We start from the raw sequence: 19,119 nt of genomic DNA on the forward strand, positions 1-19,119 counted from the left end.
CATAAGATATCTTTAATTTAAGGTAAATGCTCATTTTGAATGCAAACATAGATTGATTCATGTGTTTAAATATTGCAAGTGAAAAGATAAAGAGAGGGCTAAGCTTAAAAAAGAGATGTCGATTCAATTCAAACTAGAACATCATTCGGTTATTGGATCATAACTAGAGCTGTAGAACATAGATTTAGGTCTGGTTTATATGGATGGAAAACTAAGATATATGCCTAAGCCTTTCATGAGAATCCAAGATTCATAACGACCATTTTCAAGTTCAAATTGTAGAAACAAAAGAGAAGTTGGAATCTGCCATGCAGCCAAGACATTGTTCAGTGTTCAGCCTATATCTCGAGTTCTAGAAGTTCAAATGAGCTCATTCTTGTTTTGTTAGAAAGCTAAGATAAATTCCCAGAACTTTTAGGAGACTATCTATTCAAATTATAACATTAGCAATGATGTTTTATTCAAACAAGAAGATAATGGTTGTCACCAAGTCAAGAGGTGGTCACCCACTCAATAATTACTTATATAATCAATAGTTTTGAATTTTAGCCTATAAAATGAGGCATTTGCCATATATTTAGACATCCTGGTTTCCAGATCAAGATCATATTCTTGGTTTCTTTCTTTGTATTTTTTTAATGTTTAAGTTTTGCTTTCATTAATCTCTTGTTTATGCTTTTCATCATACCTTTTTTCTTATCTAGTTTATTTATGTTTATCTTCTTCACAATGTTTAGCTAAGTTTATTATGTCAAGGTGTATAGGTTTCACTAATGGTGTTAGAATAAGTATAATATAAACTCAACATAGACTTCAATGTTTATATCTAAGAAAGTTTGTTATTAACATGTCTTATCTTTTTACCTTATTAATTCGTAATACCTTGCTTGTTAAATGATTAATCTAGATTTGTGTTGTACAACCCTTGGTACAACAAGTACTCGACATTTCATAGCCTACTATATGGTATAATCGACACCTGTGCTATGAAAGAAACTTGATTTGTTGTTAACATAAGTTAACATCATGAATTCCTGACAATATTTAAAAGTATAGTGTTACTAAAATAATATAATTAATATGATCATGTTAAAAATTTATAATGAACTATTAAGGATAAAACATCTGATTGGAATCTCCTTTGTGTGTGGTTTCTAATTGATTAATAAAAAGAGTGATGCGAATCTCGTGATCACATGGTCACGCAACCCAAACGCAAAGACATCAATTCCCGGAAAGCCAAGTCAATAAGGTTTGATAGTAGTGTGACACAAAGATAACTTGTACCTAGGTATTAGCACTATTGGAAACAGAAACCCCCACCCAACGAATATTGATTTGCAAACGAGAGATATAAGGATGACGCCACAAAGACAATTGTTCTTAGATATGTCGTTTTGCAGTTCTTTAGAGAACCATGGATGGGAGATTATCTCACCAACACACACACACACACACACATACAAAGTGCGATAAACAATAAGTTTTATTAATATGAATTGTCTAACTTACATGTCTGGTTATGCCTTTATATATACTCACTCTAGACTTAAAAATAAACCCTAATAGACCCCCTTTAGGTGGACTTATATGAAACCCACTTACAATTGATCCAAATAAGTAATAATAACCCAAAGAATAAGAAGAAAATAATACAAATCCAAAAATTATCATCCTAAATATGCTACAATCAGATTTGTCACCATTAAAAAGTCCCAAATAGACTAGGAAGTCTGATCTGAAGGTAGAATTTATGCTGAAGTCTTCTTTTCTTTTTTTGTAGCTAGGATGAATAAGGAATCCTTATAAAAAAAAGATTCTGAAATATTTATGAATCCTTGCCACACATGAAAACTATGTTGCAGCCCATTAAAGATCTTAGGAGAATTAGTAGATTCCCAAAATAAGATGATACATCCATTTAGGAAAAGAATCCTAGCCAAAATATGCGTTCCGGTATGGGTTAAGCTCTATAATGTTCCTCTCGAGTATTGGACTGTTAAGGGGTTGAGTTGTGTAGCGAGTGCTATTGGGGTTCCCCTTCATGCTAACCTTACTACATTGTTGCGTAAAAGGCTTAGCTACACAAGAGTTTGCGTTGAGATAGAAGATTCGAAAATGCTGGTGAAGGAATACGACCTTCGCTGTCCAAATGGGTTATTCATAACAATTTCGGCGGATTATGAATGGATACCTTCAAGGTGCAATAATTGCAATGTCTTTGGACATACCACAACGATATGTGCTACCAATAAAGTTGATGATCGTACAATGGGGGCAGAGGGCAAAAGGAAAATAGGAGTTGTGAACTCTAAACCTGCAGATAATAAGCAGAATCAGCTTCAATGGTAGTTGGTAAACGAAAAGGGTGTTACGATTGGTGAGAATGATTGTTTGGCATCTAAAGAACTTAATTGTAATGAGAATGGTTGTTTAGCATCTGCTTTACATATTGTTGATTGTAATACGAATGAAACTGCGACATCAGATGTGCCCAATGCTGGTTGTTATGAAGATGAAAATCCTACCTCTCCTCTTGTTTTGAAGAGCTTACGAGCAGACATGGTGTCGGAGGAAGGGGATGCATGTACTTCTTTAGTTCAAAGTTCAACCATCTGTAATACAATTGCTTATGCAACCATGAACCCTGTTAGTCATGAGGTGAATGTTGATATTGGAGATGTGGGAGGTGATACAGGTAAGGAAGATGATGATAAGGAGTCGACGTCACTGATCCCAACAAGTCCGCAAAGTCCGATTTCTTCTGACGGGGAAACTTTTATTAATCAGTTAACTAGCAAGGCTAGAGACTCTCCAGAGAAAAAGAAAACGGGTTCTCCAGGCTTTTCAAAGAAGAGTAAGAAATTTGGCTCCTCGAGGGGGGGTAAGTCAAGGTAATCAGTGTGTTGCTGTTTGGTACTCCTCTCTATTTCCCTATGATTATTGGATGTTGGAATGTTAGAGGTTTGAATGATCCCATAAAGCATTCAGAACTGCGTCAGCTCATCCATCAAGAGAGGATGGTCTTTTTTGGTTTGGTTGAAACTCGAGTTAGAGACAGGAATAAAGATAATGTTTCGCAACTTCTTCTGCATAATTGGTCATTCTTGTATAATTATGATTTCTCTTGTCGTGGTCGTATTTGGGTTTGTTGGAATGTTGATTTGGTGAAGGTGGATGTTCTGGGAATGTCAGACCAGGCTATCCATGTTTCTGTCATGATATTAGCTACCAATATCTGTTTTAATACTTCAATCATTTACGGAGACAATAATGCATCCTTACGTGAGGCTTTATGGTCTGATATTGTGAGTCGTAGTGATGGATGGGAGTCAACCCCATGGATTCTTATGAGAGACTTTAATGCTATCCGCAACTAGTCAGAGAGGTTATGATACGGTTCAGCCGTGTGATACGACCCAAGTAAGGTCAGATTCGGATTTTGGCGTCAAAAGCGCAACAGTCCAGGTTTACGGCAACAGTCATAATTTTCAATCCGACCGTTGGACTGGGCTAATATTTTATATGGACTCTCCAGACATATCTTACTACCTTGGGTTAAAATTGCAGGTCAATCGGAGTTCGGAAAGGCACCCCAATACTGGTCAACAAAGGCTGTATGGATTTTGTTATTTACTTCAATTCATATGATAAAAAATGTACTCACAGAGTTTCAAGTTCTATCAGGTCTATATCCACATCCAAACAAAAGTGACATCTTCTTGAGCGGTCCGTTAGGTGCTGAGAGGGAACAGATTATCAGTATTCTTGGGTTTAGAGAGGGGGAGCTTCCTATGAAATATTTGGGAGTGCCTCTTATCTTGTCCAAACTAAAGGCTGTTAATTGTAAGGGCCTCGTGGATCGAATTACGGCTAAAGTTCGACATTGGATCTGCAGAACACTCTCTTTCGCAAGGCGAGTACAACTGATTAACTCAGTCTTATTCTCCATCCAGGTCTATTGGGCATCTCTATTCCTATTACCTGGGGAAGTAGTGAAAAATGTTGAACAAGATTGCCTTGTTGAAACATATTTGGAACTTATGTAATGACTCAGATGGCTCAATCTGGTCTACTTGGATCAGATCCAATCTCTTGCGAGGTTGGAGAATTCCTATCACTCATGCTATTGGCTGGCACCCCATTATAGAAGCTATTCCTTCCACATCTACTCCTAAGGGGCAAAAGGATGGGATTGTTTGGTTGGATTCGCCAAATCAGAGTTTCTCGGTCAAAGTAGCTTGGGAACAACTAAGAATTCATCATCAAATGGTTGATTGGCATGACATCGTGTGGTTCAAGAATGCTGTCCCAAGACATGCATTTCTTCTTTGGGTGGCTATCCAACGGAAACTCTCAACGCAGGATAGACTTCATCGGTTTGGTATTCATGGTCCCAATAGGTGCTCACTCTGTCTCCGCAATAATGAAGATCACAACCACTTGTTCTTTGAATGCTCCTTTGCGAAAGCATTATGGTGGAATGTTTGTGACAGATGCGACATTCCAAGAATGAAAAAAAGCTTGGATGAATGGATTCGATTGGCCACTGTCTCTTGGCATGGCAAAAGTTTCGTCAACTGGGTTTCGCAGCTATAGTGTATTGTATCTGGCAAGAACGGAACGCAAGGATCTTTGCAGATGTATCTAAAGCTTCGAATTTGGTGTTTGATCAAATCAAATGTATCATTCGCAATAAGCTTGTTTTGATGAGGAATGTTCAACAAACAGATGAAAACATAAGGATCCAAAGACTTTGGAGGTTCAATAACAAGGACTCTTAATTTGATGTTTAGCTGGTTGTTTTTGTACCCCTAGCATATGATACGGTTCAGCCGTGTGATACGACCTAAGTAAGGTCAGATTCGGATTTTGGCGTCAAAAGCGCAACAGTCCAGGTTTACGGCAACAGTCATAATTTTCAATCCGACCGTTGGACCGGGCTAATATTTTATGTGGACTCTCCAGACATATCTTACTACCTTGGGTTAACATTGCAGGTCAATCGGAGTTCGGGAAGGCACCCCAATACTGGTCAACAGAGGATGTACGGATTTTGTTATTTACTTCCATTTGACTTGTGGACTTCCTATTTGATTAGGATTCTTTTCCTCCAAGGATGTGGGAGCTGGTTTAGGGAATTTCCTAGTTCCACAAGGATCTTTAATGAGTTGCAATATAATCTCCTAGTGTGGCAAGGATTCATTAATGTTTCAGAATCCTTTTCTTATAAGGACTCCTTATTCATCTTAGCTACACAAGGAAAGAAGGGCTGGTGGTATTTTTTTTTTTTGGTAAGCTGACTTATGTATTAAAAGAAAATGATACAAAGAATATAATGGGCATACCCAAGATTTACAATGAGGACAGAAACGAAAACCAACAAATGGCTACAGGCTAGCCACAACAAAACAAAAACTTGGACCAACTAGATATGCTAGGGGTACAAAAACAACCAGCTAAACATCAAATTAAGAGTCCATGTTATTGACCCTCCAAAGTCTTTGGATCCTTATGTTTTCATCTGTTTGTTGAACATTCCTTATCAAAACAAGCTTATCGCGAATGATACATTCGATTTGATCAAAAACCAAATTCGAAGCTTTAGACACATCTGCAAAGATCCTTGCATTCCGTTCTTGCCAGATACAATACACTGTAGCTGCGAAACCCACCCAGGGCTGGTGGTATTTAATGACAAGTTACTTATTTTTATTATTTTCTTTCATGTTTGGGCTTAATTAATAGTTTGTTTTCAGCTAGGATCCAAGGCTTGTTTGGATCAGGTTGTGGGCTTTTTAGTTTAGGGTTTTGGGCCAGTTTTGAGTGGACCTCATATAAGTCCATATAAGAGGTCCATTAGGGTTAATTTTTCAAGAACTATTTAAACTCATGTAAGCCACAATTTCGGCAGCTTTGATGATTATTATTCTGAATTTTTCAGTTTTAACGTGTGAGAGTGATTCTAGCATTCTTCAGTTCTTGAACGAACTGAATGTGCCTTATCGAAGATTAACTGGCTTCGTGGCGTCATTCTACTCATTCCAATAGTGTTGGTGCCTTGGGGCAGGTTCCCATTGTGTCGCACTCATATCAGACCTATTTCGGCTTTCCGGGATCAGATCTCAATCTTGATTGTGGGTTGCGTGATCACGAGGTTCGCATCAGTTGGTATCAAGTGATTCTTGCATTCTTCAGTTCTTGAACGAACTGAATCTGACTTATCGAAGATTAACTGGCTTCGTGGCGTCATTCTACTCATTCCAATAGTGTTGGTGCCTTGGGGCAGGTTCTTTTTTTTTTTTTTGGTAAGCTGACTTATGTATTAAAAGAAAATGATACAAAGAATATAATGGGCATACCCAAGATTTACAATGAGGACAGAAACGAAAACCAACAAATGGCTACAGGCTAGCCACAACAAAACAAAAACTTGGACCAACTAGATATGCTAGGGGTACAAAAACAACCAGCTAAACATCAAATTAAGAGTCCATGTTATTGACCCTCCAAAGTCTTTGGATCCTTATGTTTTCATCTGTTTGTTGAACATTCCTCATCAAAACAAGCTTATCGCGAATGATACATTCGATTTGATCAAAAACCAAATTCGAAGCTTTAGACACATCTGCAAAGATCCTTGCATTCCGTTCTTGCCAGATACAATACACTGTAGCTGCGAAACCCAGTTTACGAGAAAAGTTGACGAAACTTTTTCCATGCCAAGAGACAGTGGCCAATCGAATCCATTCATCCAAGCTTTTTGTCATCCTTGGGGCAGGTTCCCATTGTGTCGCACTCATATCAGACCTATTTCTGCTTTCCGGGATCAGATCTCAATCTTGATTGTGGGTTGCGTGATCACGAGGTTCGCATCAGTTGGTATCAAGTGATTCTTGCATTCTTCAGTTCTTGAACGAACTGAATCTGACTTATCGAAGATTAACTGGCTTCGTGGCGTCATTCTACTCATTCCAATAGTGTTGGTGCCTTGTGATGTGCATCATGGGAATTATAATCCATCTCGTAAAGCTGAATCTAATATGCAAGAGGATTCAGATGGTCCAATGACAAGAGCGAGAGCGAAACAACTACAACGGGCCTTGACGAATCAAATTGCAATGATTGAAGCTGCGTCGGAGTTAAAAATTAGCAATCAGTTTGAAATTGGTTCAAGGGTGCTTATTTGCCTACAATTGGAACTTGGAGATGGGAAAAGCCCTTAATGGTTCTTTTCATGCTGGGCTACTTGTATTTGGATTGATAATGCAAGAGAAGGAATTGATGCTGTTTACGGTCAGAACAGTAGATGGATTTGAACCCGAATTTGAAGTCATCCAATGCATGTGAAAACAAGATTTATGTAGGTAAAATTCAAGTTCAGAACGTGATCTTTCTATATTGTCCAACCATGAGTGCATTGGACTTTTGTGTCAAAAGTTATGGCTGTTTTAAATTTCGTCTGCATATGTTTTAGAAATGTCAACAAAAAACGTGTGTTAGTTAAATGTCTACTTGCTTTATTAAAAGTCTAGTTTTTAGGCTTGACTTCTGTCATGTTGAATTCACCTAACTTTGGAGGGATGTTCCAAAGATAAATATGTATCAGAATATGAAATAAACACTTTTGGCCAAAATTGAAAAAAACTTAATTCAGAGAATTAAGAGTTGTTCTTCCAAATTCGTTTTGTGAACCCTACCTGACTTATCACTCTTCAATCACAAAGAGTGTGGCGTCGAAATCCTAGACTGATCTTTGTGGCGTCCAGATCGACTTATCAAAGTATCATTCTAGTCTACCCTCCATTTTATTTACTTTCAAATCACTACAATCCAGCCTAAATACCAAAAGAAAGACAACACAACCAGACCCATCCTTCATTCATTTTCATTAGAATCATTGTTGCCGATTTTGAATCATTCACGGCACATCATCTGGTATCAGAGCATCAGTTGCGATCTAAGACAGGAGCCAAAAACAACAACAACAACAAGAAAGTTTTGCTGGAATTGAGGTTGACATACTTAACTATGGCTGGAGATAAAGAAGATTTGCCAAGAGGGTTAAGTTTGGAACAGGCACAGGTCATGGGCTTACAACGATCTCATGCTGAGATTCGGGATGAGATGACTGGAATTCGTGAACAGTTGAATACCCTTATGCAAAGGATGCAAAGAAATAATTTTCAACCCCAACCGAGGCAAGCACTTAGGGTGCCACGAAATGATATTATAGAAGCTGACGAAGATCCAAATGGGGATGATGAGGCTGATGATAGGGTCAGACCAAGAAGGCAGAATTATAATCCTCCTAATGGTCTCAAACTTAAGATTCCACCGTTTAGAGGAAGTAGTTCACCTGAGGAATACTTGGAGTGGATTCAGAAGGTTGAAAAGGTGTTTGAATGGTATGAATATTCTGAAGAAAGGAAGTGCAAGGTGGCAGCACTTGAGTTTACAGATTATGCTCTTTTATGGTGGGAAAACGTAAAGATTCAGAGGAGAAGGGATGAAGAGGAGGAGATTGCAACATGGGCAACTATGAAAAGAGTGATGAAGAAGAGATTTGTTCCTGATTACTATAAAACAGGAGCTATACATCAGACTTCAGACTTTGCGACAGGGATCTTTGACTGTGGAAGAGTATGTGAAAGAGTTTGAATTGCTGCAGATTCGATGTGAATTGATGGAACCTCAAGAGCAAACAATAGCTAGATTTCTTGGAGGGTTGAGGAAGGATATAGCTAATGTTGTTGAGTTACAACCGTACATCTTCCTTGAGGAAGTTATAAAGCTTGCAACCCGAGTAGAGAGGCAGCAGAGACGAGGAGGTGTCCGAACTAGTGTAGCTACGTCAAGCGCGACAAGGGCTGTTTCTACGCCTACACGAACATGGAGCACGCCTAAACGAGATGAGAAGGTGGAGTTTAGCAAGGGGAATACCAGTTTTGATTCTTTGAAGGGAAAGGAGAAGGTGACAGAACCTCAACACCCTAGGAGGTCTCGGGACATCAAGTGCTTCAAGTGCTTGGGACATGGGCATATTGCTTCGGAATGTCCAAATAAAAGGGTGATGATTTTGCATAGGGATCATGGAGAGCTGATCAGTGGAGATGAGGTTGAAACTGAAGACGAAGATCAGGTACAAGTGGCTGAACAAGAAGAGGATTTCGAACCAGTGAAGGGAGATTTGTTGGTTGTTCAACGGGTTCTGAATGCACAAATTGACGTTAGTGATGAGCAACGCGAGAACATCTTTCATACTCGATGTCAGATTCGAGATAAGGTGTGCGGGATGATCATTGATAATGGAAGTTGCACTAATGTTGCGTCAACTACCTTGGTGGAGAAATTGGGTTTAAATACCCTTCCACATCCCAGACCCTATAGTTTGCGATGGCTGAATGAGAATGGGGAGATTCGGGTGACAAAGCAAGTTCGTGTACCTTTTTCCATTAAAACCTATCACGACGAGGTTTTATGTGACGTTGCACCAATGTCAGCTAGCCATTTGTTGCTGGGTCGTCCATGGCAGTTTGATAAGGATGTGACCTACAATGGACGAAAGAACACTTATTCTTTTATGCTGAATGGAAAGAAGGTGAACTTGTTACCACTGAGTTCTCAACAAGTTAGAGAGGATCAGTTACGAAGCCAACAAAAGGAGGTGACATCACGAAAGGGGCTGTTGTTAGCCAAAAAAGGAGACATCAAACAAGCATTAGCCACAACAGGGCTTGTTTTCATGGTATGGGCAAAGCAACTACTACAAGTAGAAGGATTGGACTTACCAAGACAGATTAAGGAATTACTTGAAGAATTTAAAGATGTGTTTCCAGATGAATTACCTAAAGGATTACCACCTATTCGTGGTATTGAGCATCAAATTGATTTGGTGCCGGGAGCTTCACTTCCTAATAGACCAGCATACAGATGTAATCCAGAGGAAGCGAAAAGAGATTCAAAGGCAGGTCGGTGAGCTCTTAGAGAAGGGCTATGTGCGAGAATCACTTAGTCCATGTTCCGTACCTACTTTGCTTGTACCGAAGAAGGATGGTACCATGAGGATGTGCATGGAACAGCCGCGCTATCAACAAAATAACAGTTAAGTATCGATTTCCTATACCCAGACTTGATGATTTGCTTGATGAGTTGCATGGTGCTGCATTGTTTTCTAAAGTCGATTTGATGAGTGGCTATCACCAAATTAGAATGAAAGAGGGAGATGAATGGAAAACAGCATTTAAAACTAAACAGGGGTTATATGAATGGATGGTTATGCCGTTTGGGTTATCTAATGCGCCTAGTACATTTATGAGGCTTATGAATCATGTTTTGAGGAAGTATATTGGGCTGTTTGTTGTAGTATATTTTGACGACATCCTGGTGTATAGCAAGACCTTTGATGATCATGTGAAGCATCTTAGAGTGTGTTTGAGACTTTGCAAGATTCTAAGTTGTATGGGAAACTCACAAAGTGTTACTTCTGTAAAGAAAGTGTCGTGTTTCTTGGATATATTATCTCTAGCAGGGGAGTTAGAGTTGATGAGGAGAAAATTGAGGCAATTCGAGACTGGCCAAAACCTGCTAGTATCACTGATGTGAGGAGTTTCCATGGTTTAGCTTCTTTCTACAGGCAATTTGTGAAAGACTTCAGCTCTATTGTTGCTCCTATGACAGAATGCTTGAAAAAGGGAAGGAGTTTAGATGGAGTGAAGATGCGCAGAAAGCTTTCGAGCTAATTAAGGAAAAGTTGTGTACAGCTCCAGTTTTAGCACTTCCAGACTTTGCTAAAACATTCGAAATAGAGTGCGATGCTTCCGGGGTTGGAATTGGTGCTGTTTTGATGCAAGAAAAGAGACCGATTGCATTCTTCAGTGAAAAGTTAAATGGAGCGCGTTTGAACTACTCTATTTACGACAAGGAGTTCTATGCTTTGATTCGGGCTCTGGAGGTATGGCAGCACTACTTGTTGCCTAAAGAATTTGTTATACATACTGATCATGAAGCCTTGAAGTATCTTAAGGGGCAAAACAAGTTGAATCGAAGACATGCTAAATGGGTGGAGTTCATGGAGTCATTTCCTTATGTCATAAAGTACAAGAAAGGGCAAGTTAATGTGGTTGCTGATGCTCTTTCTAGGAGGTACGCACTGATCTCTATGTTGAATGCAAGGCTGATGGGTTTTGAACAGGTGAAGAGATCAGTATGCCAATGATTCCTACTTTGCTAATGTGGTTGCCGAATGTGCAAAGGGAGCTTGTGATGGGTTCTTTATGCATGAAGGTTACTTGTTCAAAAATGGGCAGAATGTGTATTCCTTCAGGTTCGTTACGGGAGTTGCTTGTGCGAGAGGCTCATAGTGGTGGTCTTAGTGGTCATTTTGGGGAGAAGAAGACTTATGAGCTGCTGAAAGAACATTTTTTTTGGCCCAGCATGTTACGGGATGTACACAAGGTGATTGAAAGATGTGTTTATTTGCAAGAGAGCTAAAGGTAAAGAGAATGCGTATGGACTCTATATGCCACTGCCTATTCCAGAGCAACCATGGATGGACATTAGCATGGACTTTGTACTTTGGACTACTACCGAGAACACAACGTGGGAAGGGATTCAATAATGGTGGTGGTTGATCGATTCTCCAAAATGTCCCATTTCATTCCTTGTAACGAAAACTGACGATGCAGTACATGTTGCTGATTTGTTCTTTCAAGAGATTGTTCGTTTGCATGGAATTCCTAAAAGCATTGTCTCTTATCGTGATACAAAGTTCTTAAAGCCACTTTTGGAAGACTCTTTGGAGGAAACTTGGAACAAAGTTACTTTTCAGTACGGCATGTCATCCACAAACTGATGGACAAACTGAGGTAGTAAACCAAACTTTATCTTCTTTGTTACGAGCTGTTATAACATAAGAATTTGAAGAGTTGGGATACTTGTTTGCCGATTGTGGAGTTTGCATATAATCGTAGTGTGCATGGGGCTACAAAATTTTCACCATTTGAGGTTGTCTATGGCTTTAATCCTTGTGTTCCTATTGATCTTGTTCATATTCCAATTGATGAGAGGACATCTATGGATGGAATTAGAAAGGCAGAATTGATGAAGAAACTACATGAGCAGGTTCGACTACATATTGAGGAGAAAACAACAAAGTATGCTAAACAAGCTAACAAGGGGCGAAAGATGGTCAGGTTTGAACCTGGAGATCTTGTTTGGATTCATATTAGCAAGGGCAGATTTCCAAGCAAACGTAAGTCCAAGTTGATGCCAAGAGCTGACGGTCCATTTCGTATTATAGAGAAGGTGAATGACAATGCGTATAAGGTAGATCTTCCTGGTGATTACAACGTATCAGCTACTTTTAATGTGAAAGACTTTATCTCCGTACTTGGATGATGATGACGATTCTGATTTGAGGACAAATCATTTTCAACCCGGGGCTGATGATGTGCATCATGGGAATTATATCCATCTCGTAAACTGAATCTAATATGCAAGAGGATTCAGATGGTCCAATGACAAGAGCGAGAGCGAAACAACTACAACGGGCCTTGACGAATCAAATTGCAATGATTGAAGCTGCGTCGGAGTTAAAAATTAGCAATCAGTTTGAAATTGGTTCAAGGGTGCTTATTTGCCTACAATTGGAACTTGGAGATGGGAAAAGCCCTTAATGGTTCTTTTCATGCTGGGCTACTTGTATTTGGATTGATAATGCAAGAGAAGGAATTGATGCTGTTTACGGTCAGAACAGTAGATGGATTTGAACCCGAATTTGAAGTCATCCAATGCATGTGAAAACAAGATTTATGTAGGTAAAATTCAAGTTCAGAACGTGATCTTTCTATATTGTCCAACCATGAGTGCATTGGACTTTTGTGTCAAAAGTTATGGCTGTTTTAAATTTCGTCTGCATATGTTTTAGAAATGTCAACAAAAAACGTGTGTTAGTTAAATGTCTACTTGCTTTATTAAAAGTCTAGTTTTTAGGCTTGACTTCTGTCATGTTGAATTCACCTAACTTTGGAGGGATGTTCCAAAGATAAATATGTATCCGAATATGAAATAAACACTTTTGGCCAAAATTGAAAAAAACTTAATTAAGAGAATTAAGAGTTGTTCTTCCAATTTCGTTTTTGTGAAGAACCCTACCTGACTTATCACTCTTCAATCACAAAGAGTGTGGCGTCGAAATCCTAGACTGATCTTTTTGGCGTCCAGATCGACTTATCAAAGTATCATTCTAGTCTACCCTCCATTTTATTTACTTTCAAATCACTACAATCCAGCCTAAATACCAAAAGAAAGACAACACAACCAGACCCATCCTTCATTCATTTTCATTAGAATCATTGTTGCCGATTTTGAATCATTCACGGCACATCACCTTGGGGCAGGTTCCCATTGTGTCGCACTCATATCAGACCTATTTCGGCTTTCCGGGATCAGATCTCAATCTTGATTGTGGGTTGCGTGATCACGAGGTTCGCATCAGTTGGTATCAAGTGATTCTTGCATTCTTCAGTTCTTGAACGAACTGAATCTGACTTATCGAAGATTAACTGGCTTCGTGGCATCATTCTACTCATTCCAGTAGTGTTGGTGCCTTGGGGCAGGTTCCCATTGTGTCGCACTCATATCAGACCTATTTCGGCTTTCCGGGATCAGATCTCAATCTTGATTGTGGGTTGCGTGATCACGAGGTTCGCATCAGTTGGTATCAGAGCTAGGCTCCGAAACAAGGTCATATCATTCTGTTGTTTTTCGTTTTTTTTTTAGTGTCCCTTAAGTTTTTTCAGTGTTTGCATCCATCTTCTTGTTCTCCGTGTCTGTGTCATCTAAGCAAAAAAAAAAAAAGTTTATATTTCATCTTGTTACTGTCTCTAATCATATCAGTTTGTTAAAAAGAAAAAAAAAATCATAAAGAAATAGAGAAAAGAGTGATTAGTTGAAATTTGAAGGATCATTCAATTTTTGTCGCAGAAACACAAATCTTGGTGAACCATAAGCAAACCACCTTGGAATCAATTTAAACTTCATATTCAGTCTATTGGGGGTGGGATCGCATCATATATCAAAGTTGGGCTTATTCTGATATTATTTGCTTGAGGTTTTAATTCGAGTTTCAATTCTGCCGCAAAAACACTACTCTTAGTGAATCCTAGGTAAACCAGCTTGGAATCAATTTAAACTTCATATTCAGTCTATTTGGGGTGAGATCGCACCATATATAAAATTTGGACATATTTCGATATTGTTTGCTTGAGGTTTTAATTCGAGGTTCAATTCTGCCGCAGAAACACTACTATTAGTGAGCCGTAAGTAAAACACCTTAGAATCAGTTGAAACTTCATATTAAGTGTATTGGGGATGAGATCGCACCATATATTAAATTTGGGCATGTTTTGATTCCGGCTTCTGAAGGATCAATTCTGCCGCAAACTGATCATACAAGGAGTTTGGGTACCTAGAAATAAGAGAACGACCTATAAATTGATTTTTGGTGATTTCATATTATTGTAATAATAAAAATTAAATTCGAGGTCATTTGGATATCGGTTTCTTTATGTTTCCCAAATTAGGTCTTGTTTTGTCGTAACGGGTCTGTTTGGTGTTATCTTTCAAAACTTGTTTTGTTTCTGTTGATTTCGTTCCTGCCATTATACTATCATCATATTTTGATATTTGGCTGTTGTTTGAGTCATTTTCATCACCCTCGCATTAGTTTGTTTTTCGATAAGTTCTGGTCCAAACAAAAGTCAGATTTGTATTCTCGAGTCTAAATTAATGTTCTTCATGCTATAAACTCTATTCTTGTCGTCGTCTTCTTGTTTTTTCCCCCTATCTGTGTCATGTATTCACTAAGGGAGAGGGAACAGAGGAGGATTGTAGATCAACGATGCGAAATACTAAGCCATGGTTTGGTGGTTCTAGAACGAGAAGTTGATAAGTGTAGAAGATTATTCTATGATCTTGAAGCTTCATGGGAAAAAGAGGTACAACGCCAAAAGGATGAAAGAAGAAGGAGAGTCGCTGTGGTTATCATTCAAAAGTATGTACGCAAGTGGTTAGTACGGCGTGCTTATTTGAAATTCTTGTCAGTCACTACTTCTATACAGTGTTGTTGGAGAAAGGTGTTAGCAATAAAGGGATTCCGAAGGCTTAAACAAGAGGCTACTGAAGTCACCATTAATGCTATTCAAGATTTGAGGGCGAATCTTCTTGAAGAGGGAGGGAATGATATGGTTCAGCCCTGTGATACGACCCAAGTAAGGTCAGATTCGGATTTTGGCGTCAAAAGCGCAACAGTCCAGGTTTACGGCAACAGTCATGAATTTTTCAATCCGACCGTTCGAGCCGGGATAATATTTTTTATGTGGACTCTCCAGACATATCTTACTACCTTGGGTTAAACATTGCAGGTCAATCGGAGTTCGGGAAGGCACCCCAATACTGGTCAACAGAGGCTGTACGGATTTTGTTATTTACTTCCATTTGACTTGTGGACTTCCTATTTGATTAGGATTCTTTTCCTCCAAGGATGTGGGAGCTGGTTTTGGGAATTTCCTAGTTCCTCAAGGATCTTTAATGAGTTGCAATATAATCTCCTAGTGTGGCAAGGATTCATTAATGTTTCAGAATCCTTTTCTTATAAGGACTCCTTATTCATCCTAGCTACACAAGGAAAGAAGGGCTGGTGGTATTTAATGACAAGTTACTTATTTTTATTATTTTCTTTCATGTTTGGGCTTAAATTAAATAGTTTGTTTTCAGCTAGGATCCAAGGCTTGTTTGGATCAGGTTGTGGGCTTTTTAGTTTAGGGTTTTGGGCCAGTTTTGAGTGGACCTCATATAAGTCCACATAAGAGGTCCATTAGGGTTAATTTTTCAAGAACTATTTAAACTCATGTAAGCCACAATTTCGGCAGCTTTGATGATTATTATTCTGAATTTTTCAGTTTTAACGTGTGAGAGTGATTTTAGCATTCTTCAGTTCTTGAACGAACTGAATCTGACTTATCGAAGATTAACTGGCTTCGTGGCGTCATTCTACTCATTCCAATAGTGTTGGTGCCTTGGGGCAGGTTCCCATTGTGTCGCACTCATATCAGACCTATTTCGGCTTTCCGGGATCAGATCTCAATCTTGATTGTGGGTTGCGTGATCACGAGGTTCGCATCAGTTGGTATCAAGTGATTCTTGCATTCTTCAGTTCTTGAACGAACTGAATCTGACTTATCGAAGCATTAAACTGGCTTCGTGGCATCATTCTACTCATTTCCAATAGTGTTGTTTGCCTTGGGGCAGGTTCCCATTGTGTGCGTCGCTACTCATATCAGACCTATTTTCGGCTTTCCGGGATCAGATGGTCAATCTTTGATTGTGGGTTGCGTGATCAACCCGAGGTTCGGCATTCAGTTGGTATCAAGAGATTCTTGCTATTCTTCAGTTCTTGAAACGAACTGAATCTGACTTATCGAAGATTAACTGGCTTCGTGGCGATCGTCATTCTACTCATTCTAATAGTGTTGGTGCCTTTGGGGCAGGTTCCTCATAGTTGTCTCTGCACTCATAATCAGACCTAAACAGCTCACTTTTTTTTTTTCCTTTCCCGGGATCAGATCTCAATCTTGATTGTGGGTTGCGTGATCACGAGGTTCGCATCAGTTGGTATCAGAAAGCTAGCTCCGAAACAAGGTCATATCATATGTTATTTTTTGTTTTTTTTTTTTGTGTCCTTAAGTTTTTTTAGGTTTTGCATCCATCTTCTTCTTGTTCTTTCGTGTCTGTGCATCTAAGCAAAAAAAAAAAAAAAAAAGTTTATATGTTTCATCTTGTTACTGCCTCTAATCATATCAGTTTGTTAAAAAAGAAAAAACAAATCAGAAAGAAATAGAGAAAAGGAGTGATTAGTTGAAATTTGATGATCATTCAATTTTTTGCCTGCAGAAACACAAATCTTGGTGAAAGTCCATAAGCAAACCACCTCGGAATCAATTTAAACTTTTATATTCAGTCTATTGGGGGTGGGATCGCATGATATATCAAAGTTGGGCTTATTCTGATATTATTTGCTTAAGGTTTTAAATTGAGTTTTTCAATTCTGCCGCAAAAAACACACACTACTCTTAGTGAACCCATAGGGTAAAACACCTTGGAATCAATTTAAACTTCATATTCAGTCTATTTGGGTGTGAGATCGCTCCCTATATCAAATTTGGACATATTTCGATATTGTTTGCTTGAGGTTTTAATTCGAGTTCAATTCATGCCGCAGAAACACTACTATTAGTGAGCTAAGAAAAACACCTTAGAATAAGTTGAACTTTATTAATTATGTGTATTAGGGATGAGATCGCACCATATATTAAATTTGGGCATATTTTGATTCCGGCTTCTGGAGGTTTTAATTGGAGGATCAATTCTGCCGCAAACTGATCATCCAAGTTTTTGGGTACCTAGAAATAAGAGAACGACCTATAAATTGATTTTTGGTGATTTCCATAATATTTTAATAAATACAAATTAAATTCGAGAGGTCATTTGGATATCGTTTCTTTAGGTTTCCCGAATTAGGTCTTGTTTTGTCGTAACGGGTCTGTTTGGTGTATCTTTCAAAACTTGTTTTGTTTCTGTTGATTTCGTTCCTGCCATTATACTATCATAATATTTTGATATTTGGGCGTGTTCTTTGAGTCATTTTCATCACCCCTCTGCATTAGTTTGTCTTTTTTCGATAAGTTTCTGGTCCAAACAAAAGTCAGATTTGTATTCTCGAGTCTAAATCAATGTTCTTCATGCTATAACTCTATTCTTGTCGTCGTCTTCTTGTTTTTTTTTCCCCTATCTGTGTCATTATTCACTAAGGGAGAGGGAACAGAGGAGGATTGTAGATCAACGATGCCCGAAGAAAATACTAAGCTATATGCATGGTTTTGTGGGTTCTAGAACGAGAAGTTGATAAGTGTAGAAGATTATTCTATGATCTTGAAGCTTCATGGGAAAAAAGAGGTACAACCGCAAAAAGGATGAAAGACGAAGGAAGAGTCGCTGTTGGTTATCATTCAAAAGTATGTACCGCAAGTGGTTTAGTACGGAGTGCTTTTTTTGAAATTCGCTTGTCAGTCACTACTTCTATACAGTGTTGTTGGAGAAAGGTGTTAGCAAATAAAAGGGATTCTCGAAGGCTTAAAGCAAGAGGTCTACTGAAGTCACCATTAATGCTATTCAAGAGGATTCGAGGGTGCGCGAATCTTCTATAAGAGCGGGAGGTGAATGATACGGTTCAGCCGTCGTGATACGACCCAAGTAAGGTCAGATTCGATTTTGGCGTCAAAAGGCAGCACACGGTCCAGGTTTACAGGCAACAGTTATAATTATTACTCAATCCGACCGTTGATGATAATTGATGGAGGTAGTTGTGCTGAATGTTGCTAGTGATACCCCTTGTGAAGAAATTGGAATCTGAGTTGTAAGCATACGAGGCCTTATAAATAGATTGCAATGGTTGAATGAATGTGGTGAAGTGAGGGTTACTAAGCAGGTTTTGATTGTGTTTGCTATTGGGAAGTAATTTGATGAGATTTTGTGTGATGTAGTCCCAATGCATGCTAGTCACTTACTTTTGGGGCGTCCATGGCAGTTTGAATCGAAAAGCGATTCCATGATGGGTTTAGAAATAGGTTCATTATTGTTAAAGGATGGTAAAACCATCACCTTGTACCTCTTTCTCCAAAACAAGTGTATAATGGATCAAATCAAATTAAAAAAAGAATGTGAGGATGGGAAGAGTGAAAATTCACGTGAGGACAATGGTGAGAGAAAACCATCAGATTCGGCTAAACCTAAATCATTATTTAAACCGGTTGAGAGTGGAGGGAAAAACCGAGGAGTGAAGAAAGTAAGCTTGTGTGATGATAGTAGTGTGGAAAAATTAAAGAAACACCTAATTTTTATGCAAAAGGATCTCAAATCAGATCTGCATTTTTCACTAATAAGCCAATGATCTTACTTGTGTATAGTAGGCTTATTTTAAACACTAAAACGATCTTGATTCTGCTATTTCCTAGTGTGGCTGTTTCTTTGATGCAGGAGTTTGATGATGTATTTCCTGAA

This window comes from Populus alba, chromosome 12, assembly GCF_005239225.2.
Source record: "Populus alba chromosome 12, ASM523922v2, whole genome shotgun sequence".
In the NCBI taxonomy this organism is placed as follows: domain Eukaryota; kingdom Viridiplantae; phylum Streptophyta; class Magnoliopsida; order Malpighiales; family Salicaceae; genus Populus; species Populus alba.